The sequence below is a fragment of the Pristiophorus japonicus genome, unplaced genomic scaffold, assembly GCF_044704955.1.
Source record: "Pristiophorus japonicus isolate sPriJap1 unplaced genomic scaffold, sPriJap1.hap1 HAP1_SCAFFOLD_190, whole genome shotgun sequence".
Lineage (NCBI taxonomy): Eukaryota > Metazoa > Chordata > Chondrichthyes > Pristiophoridae > Pristiophorus > Pristiophorus japonicus.
The window spans coordinates 977,589-985,860 of NW_027251590.1; positions in this window are offsets into that span (position 1 = coordinate 977,589).

Sequence of the window (8,272 nt, forward strand, 5' to 3'; positions counted from 1 at the left end):
CCCATCTTTGCATCGTCAGTAAACTTGTCTACGTTACACTCAGTCCATTGTTCCAAGTCATTAATATAGATTGTAAATAGTTGGGGTCCCAGCACTGATCTCTGTGGTACCCCACTGGTTACTGGTTGCCAACCAGAGAATGACCCATTTATCCCGACTCTCTGTTTTCTGTTAGTTAGCCAATCCTCTATCCATGTAATATATTACCCCCAACCCCGTGAACTTTTATCTTGTGCAGTAATCTTTTATGTGGCACCTTGTCAAATGCCTACTGAAAGTCCAAATACACCACATCCACCTGTTCCCCTTTATCCATCCTGTTCATTACATCCTCAAAAAACGCCAGCAAATTTGTCAAACCTGACTTCCCCTTCATTAATCCATGCTGACTCTGCCTGACCGAATTTTGCTTTTCCAAATGTCCTGCTACTGCTTCTTTAATAATAGCTTCCAACATTTTCCCAACCACAGATGTTAGGCTAACTGGTCTATAGTTTCCTGCTTTTTGTCTGCCTCCTTTTTTAAATAGGGTCGTTACATACTACAATCTTACTACAGTTATACAGGGCGTTGGTGAGGCCACACCTGGAGTACTGTGTACAGTTCTAGTCTCCTTACCCAAGGAAAGACATATTTGCCATAGAGGGAATGCAATGAAGATTCACTAGACTGTTTCCTAGGATGAGGGGATTGTCCTATGAGGAGAGAGCAAACTAGGCTCAAAGGGCCATATGGCCTACTTCAGCTATTCCTTCTTTTTTTATTATATTTTTACAATCACTCAACCATTGGTGCCTTCTGTTCCAAGGCCCTAGGCTATGTAACGCCCTCCCTAAACCTCTCACCTCTCTTACTTACTTTAAGATGCTCCTTAAAACCGACTTTAGGTCATCTGCCCTAATTTCTCCTTATTTGACTCGGTGTTTATTTTTTTCTTTTATAATAGTGTGGCTCAGTGGGTAGCAACTCGCCTCTGGGGCAGAAGGTCGTGGGTTTAAGTCCCACTCCAGGAACTTGAGCACATAAATCTAGGTTTACATTCCACTGCAGTGCTGAGGGAGTGCTGTACTGTCAGAGGTGCTGTCTTCCGGATGAGACCTTAAACCGAGGCCCTCTCTGCTCGCCAAGGTGGACGTAAAAGATCCCATGGCTCTATTTCAAAGAAGAACAGCGGAGTTATCTCTGGTGTCCTGGTCAATATTTATCCCTCAATCAACATAACAAAAACAGTTTATCTGGTCATTATCACATTGCTGTCTGTGGGAGCTTGCTTTGCACAAATTGGCTGCCACGTTTCCCACATTACGACAGTGACTACACTCCAAAAGTACTTCATTGGTCGTGAAAGGTGCTTTCTAAATACAAATTGTTGTTTCTTTCCTGGTCACTGGGACCCTGAAGCCCCGCCCACTGTTCCTGCACCAAGATGGAATTAAGGTGTATAAAATTATGAGGGGCCGGGATAGAGTGGATAGGAAGGACCTATTTACCTTAGCAGACGGGTCAACAACCAGAGGGCATAGATTTAACTGGTCAGAGATTTAGAGAGGATTTGAGGAGAATTGTTTTCACCCAGAGGGTGGTGGGGGTCTGAAACTCACTGCCTGAAAAGGTGGTAGAGGCAGAAACCCTCAGCATTTACAATGAACCTGGATATCCACCTGAAGTGACGTAACCCACAAGGCTACGGACCAGGAGCTGGAAAGTGGGATTAGGCTGAATAGCTCTTTGTCGGCCGGCACGGATATGATGGGCTGAATGGCCTCCTTCTGTGCTGTCATTTTCTATGATCAGAAGGTGGTAAATGTAACCCCGCTGTTCAAAAAAGGAGGGGGAGAGAAAACAAGGAACCATAGGCCGGTGAGCCGGACATCAGTGGTTGTGCAAAAACGATTCACAAGGATGATACCAGAACTGAGAGGAAAAACCTATCAGGAAACGTAGAACAGGCTGGAGGCTCTTTATTTGAGATAAGAGAAGGCTGAGGGGTGGCCTGATGGAGGTCATTAAGATTATGAGAGGGTTTGATAGGGTAGCTGTAGAGAAAATGTTTCCACTTTTGGAGGAGACCAGAAGTAGAGGCTGTAAATAGAAGATATAAGAGTTAGAAATAGCACCAGAGTAAAGAATAGTTCAGAAATAGGAGGGATCAGATGGGGCAAAAGCGAGGCAGACTAAGGTGGGTTTGGAGTGCATGTGACTTAATCACTTGGATGTGGGGGTACAGGGCAATTGCAAAATTTGCAGGTGACACAAAACTTGGAAGTCTAGTGATCAGTGAGGAGGAGAGTGATAGACTGCAGGGAGACATAGACGGGCCGGTGAAATGAGTGGACACGTGGCAGATGAAATTCAACCAGAAAAATGCAAAGGGATACATTTTGGTAGAAAGAATGAGAGGAAATATAAACTAAAGGGTACAATCCAAAAGGGGTGCATGAACAGAGAGACCATGGGGTACATGTGCACAAATCACTGACGGTGGTAGGGCAGCTTGAGAAAGCGGTTAAAAACACTTACAGGATCCTGGGCTTCATGAATAGAGGTATACAGTACAAAAGCATAGAAATTATGATGAACCTGTATAAAACACTGATTGGGCCCCAACTGGTGTAATGTGTCCAATTCTGGGCACCACACTTTAGGAAGGATGTGAAAGCCTTGGAGAAGGTGCAGAAATGATTTACGAGAATGGTTCCAGGGATGATGGACTTCAGTTACATAAACTTTCTTTTCACAGCAAGTTGTGGTGATCTGGAACACAGTGTCTGAAAGGGTGGGTGGAAGCAGATTCAACAGCAGCTTTCAAAAGGGAACTGGATAAATACTTGAAGGGAAACAAATAGCAGGGCTCTGGGGAAAGAGTGGAGGAGTGGGACTAACTGGATTGCTCTTCGCAAGATGCGGCACAGACTGGATTGGCCAAATGGCCTCCTTCTGTGCTATCCTATGTGTCCATGGAAACAGAGACAATGTCCCTTTAAATATCGAGGTGTTATGCTGAGGTAAGGAGACACAATGTCCCTTTAATTACAAAAGGGAAGACAAAAGGTGGCAGTCCCATTAACTGCCGTAAATACTGAGAGAGAATAGGACGGATGGTCGATGTCCCCCTAACAGGGCCCATGCATGGATGTGATTAAAGGCATCGGAAACTGGAATCGAACCACCGCAGTCACTATGTGGACACTTTGGTGTGTCAGCGGGTGAGATACACCAGGGAATACCTTTCCACACACTGAGATTGACTCTAATGATTGGGAGTCTTAGGGTTTTGGATACCAGATAATCTGCCCTGGGAGTGTTTGATGGGACAGTGTAGATGGAGCTTTACTCTGTATCTAACCTGTGCTGTACCTGCCCTGGGAGTGTTTGATGGGACAGTAGAGAGGGAGCTTTACTCTGTATCTAACCTGTGCTGTACCTGCCCTGGGAGTGTTTGATGGGACAGTAGAGAGGGAGCTTTACTCTGTATCTAACCCGTGCTGTACCTGCCCTGGGAGAGTTTGATGGGACAGTAGAGAGCGAGCTTTACTCTGTATGTAACCCGTGTTCTACCTGCCCTGGGAGTGTTTGATGCTGACTCGAGTTACTCACATCGATTAACACATCTTATAACCGAAAGATGATATAAGATAAACCCATCAGCTTCTCCTCTGGACACCGATCCTGAAGGACAGTGAATGTTCGAACATTTTAAACACTCCCTCCTCACATCTCTTATCCTTCTTTGTTTCAATGAAAAGAGCCCCAATTTCTCACTCCTCATAACTAAAGCATCTTGTTCCTGGTATTATCTCAGTGCATTGCTTCTGCACTCGCTCCATGGCCTTGACATCTGTCTCAGAGTAAAATGCCCCAAAACTTGACAATATTCTAAATGCAGCCTAACCAATGATTTGTGCTCGACACCCAATTTATCCAACGTAGGATAACATTTTTTTTTAAACAACTTGATCGACTTGTTCTCCCACTTTGGAAGATTTGTGTACGTGAACCCTTGTCGGGTTCTGCTGGGAACCAGGGAATGTGTGCTTGTAAATCACGGATTAGAGAAGTTCCAGCTGTCTTTTCCTCACTTCCTGCCCAAACCCAGCAGAGGAGACAAAGAAGAGTCCGGTGCCAGAGGTGGATCAGTGCAGGGTATAAAAGTGAGGGGAGACTGATGTAAGGGGGCAGTGGGGACTGGAGACACCGGAGATCAAGCTCAGGGCCCCCGAGGTTCCATCCAGCGGGCTGACCTGGTGTCAGTTACTGTGGACACGCGGGACTTGCATCTTTACTCTGATTGGTGGATCAGTATAAGATACGGTGGAGGACAGAGAATCTGCTCGTATTCTCTATCTTTTTGTATTTTTAAGCTACAAAAGTTGCTGATACTAGACTCTCGAACCTGCTAATTAATAAAACAAGGCATTAGCTAGAATCTTACACCCAAAGTCGCTTTGCTCCTCTACTCCTTTTAAATGTTTACTGTACTTTCCCTACCACATTTTCCCTACAAAATGTAACATCTCACATTTCTCTGTCAAATTTCACCTGCCCCATTTACTAACCTCATGTGTCACAATGAAGTCATTACATTCCTCTTCACAGTTAGCCATGGTCCCAATTTGGTCTCATCTGGAGCTTTTGATCTTGTGGCCCATATACCAAAACTGAGATAATTTCTCTATATTGAGAAGAGCAATAGTCCCAACACGGACTCTCGAGGATACCAGAATTTACACAATTCTTGGATAAAGATAATCAATTAACCACTGTTCTCTGTGATCCTATCCAGGTGGATCATATCCGCATTGTCTGAAAACATGGTGCAAGCCACTTCAATAGTTACTTTAAGCAGAAATTGAAGATGTACTTGAAAGGGGGAAAGAGCAGGGGAGCGGGACTAGTTGGACAGCTTTTCAAAGAGCCGGCACAGACTCGATGTGCTGAATAGCTTCCTTCTGTGCTGCATTATTCTATGAGTTTGGGTCATTAATGAAGTAGATAAGGGAGTGTCAATGGATGTTGGTGAAAGTGAGAGCGCTCGGGATTGGAGACAACCTTTTGACAGGGAGGGAATTGGTCCGGAGGGAGGGAATTGGTCCGGAGGTAGGGGGCAGAGAGTGGGGATTAAAGGGACGCACTCAGATTGTCTGGATGTGACAAGTGGTGACCCCCAAGGATCTGTTCTGGGACCTCAACCTTTCACCATATTTATTATTGGCTTGGATGAAGAAACAGAGTTGTCTATCCAGTTTTGCAGATGGCACTAAATTAGGAGGGAGACTAAGTAGTGCAGGTGGGAGCAGCAAGTTACAAAGGGCAGGAGCTAAAGGACAGCACGATAAACACTGACCCTGGGGACACCACTGTTTACATCCCTCCAGTCTGAAGAACCTCCATTAACCGCTACTCTCTGTTTTCTGCCCTTTACCCAATTTCCTCTCCACACTGTCCCACTCCCTTTAACACCATGAACCTTAATTTGATCAACAAGCCTCCTGCCCGGCACCTTATCAAAAACCTTCTGACAATCCATCTACACAACATCCCCTGCATTTCCTTTCTCACTGAACTGTGTAATTTTCTCAAATAATCCCTGCTGTGTGTCCTGAATGAATCCATTTCACCAACAGATGTTGCAATATTTGCTCCACCCCACAGGGTTCCATCTGTTTAAAGCCACAACACAAAGGCCCAGTTTCCTCCTGGAGTTTGAGAGAAGTCAGCTTCAACAATGGGGCAGAGTTTCAGCCAATGAGGGAGATCCGGGCTCAGCCCCGGGCACGCGGAGCAGCAAGCCCCGCCCCTCACACACTCCGATTGGTTGGAGGTCCACCACCCGTTCGGTCCTCCAGCCCCGCCCCCACTCCTCCTATTGGTCCGGAGCTGCCGTCAATCACCAACGCCGGGTGAATGCTGTGTCTGACGGCCCTGAGCTGGAGTTGGCCTTCCGTGACTGGTGGGCACCGGACGGATTGGAGTACATTATCACCCCAGCAAATACAACTCCAATTTAATCTGCTAAATTTCCTTTTAATTGTGAAGTTACGGTCTTTATTGGTTCTGCCCTTTAAGAAGGGGGCACCACCTTCCCTCTGAATGGGTGATGGCGATTGTCACCCAGCAGGGCAATAAGACTGAGCGACAGTTGCAAAAGTAACATTAATTGAAGCCGTCGGTTACAACATTCAATAAATTTAAATCAATAAAAATTACCGGAGAAAAGATTCTCCGGAGTTGCCTAAATTGTGGGCCGTCTACGCTGAGTGTGACGGTTTTTAATGACACCAAGCGCGAGGGTTTCAGGTGATTTTGTTGCCCTTGCTCTCACCACCTTACCTGCTTCCAGCCGCATTCCCGTCAGGTGCAAGATCAAGACATTTAATGGCGGCTGCCTCAGCCAGCCTGCAGAATATGCCGCCCAGCTCCCTGACACCTCCTTCTACCTCCCCCTGAACCATCATTGTTATGTTATGTCTGTAATGCACTTAGCAATAACTCCACGAGGCAATGTGTTGCATTCAAACTGTCGTGACCTTGGTCATTTATTGGTAACTCCAGAGTGAGGAACATACCTGGTGGGCAGCCTTTTATACTGGGCCCTGCACACCGATGCAGGTGACCCTCAGGTCTCTCACTGCAGTGCCCTCTGGTGAACAGCCTCCACCAGTTGCACCCTCTAGTGGTGCCAGCATAGTATATACACAGTGTAAACCTTATTGACAGTACATCAGGTAACAAGTCTCCATCTTATGCAACTATAAAGTGACTACACAGAGAGTATATCTATAGTCTGCATATATAACATCACTCTCCCCCAAGTCCTTTATGCCGATTACCTTTGCACTAAGTGCTCTGGCTTAGCTCTCCCCAGATTTAAGTGCCTTGGCTTGGCTCTCTCCCTGTTAACTCCCAAGTCCTTTTGCCACAACATTGGGTAGTGGTTACCACTTTGGATGGTTCGATGATGCAGTGGAGGTTCCAGTGGGTTCTGGGTGTGATTGATGTGTGTCTCCATGGCTACATTCCCCGCCCCCCCCCCCCCCCCCAGCCACACAGCGAGATAATGCAGCAGGCCCATTACATTAACATACAGGATCAGACACAGTGCAAGTACAAAGAAAAGAAGTTACAGTTTGTATTGTGATACCTTGGTTCAGTGACCGACATTCGTTACATTTTGCGGTTGTGCGGCAGGATTGGGTAGATTGCATTCATGGTAAATACTGAGATGTCTGGCGTAAAATTAAAAAGGGGAAGGTGGCTTGACCGTGGCTAACATGGGAAATTAGGGATAATGTTAAATCCAAGGAAGAGGCATATAAATTGGCCAGAAAAAGCAGCAAACCTGAGGTCTTGGAGAAATTTAGAATTCAGCAGAGGAGGTCTAAGGGTTTAATTAGGAGGAGGAAAATAGAGTATGAGAGTAAGCTTGCTGGGAACATAAAAACTGACTGCAAAAGCTTCCATAGATATTTGAAAAGAAAAATATTAGTGAAGACTAATGTAGGTCCCGTGCAGTCAGAATCAGGTGAATTCATAATGGGGATCAAGGAAATGGCAGACCAGTTGAACAATTACTTTGGTTCTGTCTTCACGAAGGAAGACACGAATAATCTCCTGAAAAAAATAGGGGACCGAGGGTCTAGTGAGAAGGAGGAACTGAAGGAAATCCTTATTAGTCAGGAAATTGTGTTATGGAAATTGATGGGATTGAAGGCCGATAAATCCCCAGGGCCTGATAGTCTGCATCCCAGAGTACTTAAGGAAGTGGCCCTAAAAATAGTGGATGCATTGGTTGTCATTTTCCAACATTCTATCGACTCTGGATCAGTTCCTATGGATTGGAGGGTAGCTAATGTAACCCCACTTTTTAAAAAAGGAGAGAAAGGGAAAACAGGGAATTATAGATCGGTTAGCCTGACATCGGTAGTGGGGAAAATGTTGGAATCGGTTATTAAAGATGTAATAGCAGCACATTTGGAAAGCAGTGACAGGATTGGTCCAAGTCAGCATGGATTTAGAAAAGGGAAATCATGCTTGACAAATCTTCTAGAATTTTTTGAGGATGTTTTCGGGAAAGAGTGGACAAGAGAGAGCCAGTGGATGTGGTGTATTTGGACTTTCAAAAGGCTCTTGACAAGGTCCCACACAAGAGATTAGTGTGAAAAATTAAAACACATGGTATTAGAGGTAAATTGACGTGGATAGAGAACTGGTTGGCAGACAGGAAGCAAAGAGTAGGAATAAATGGGTCCTTTGCAGAATGGCAGGCAGTGAC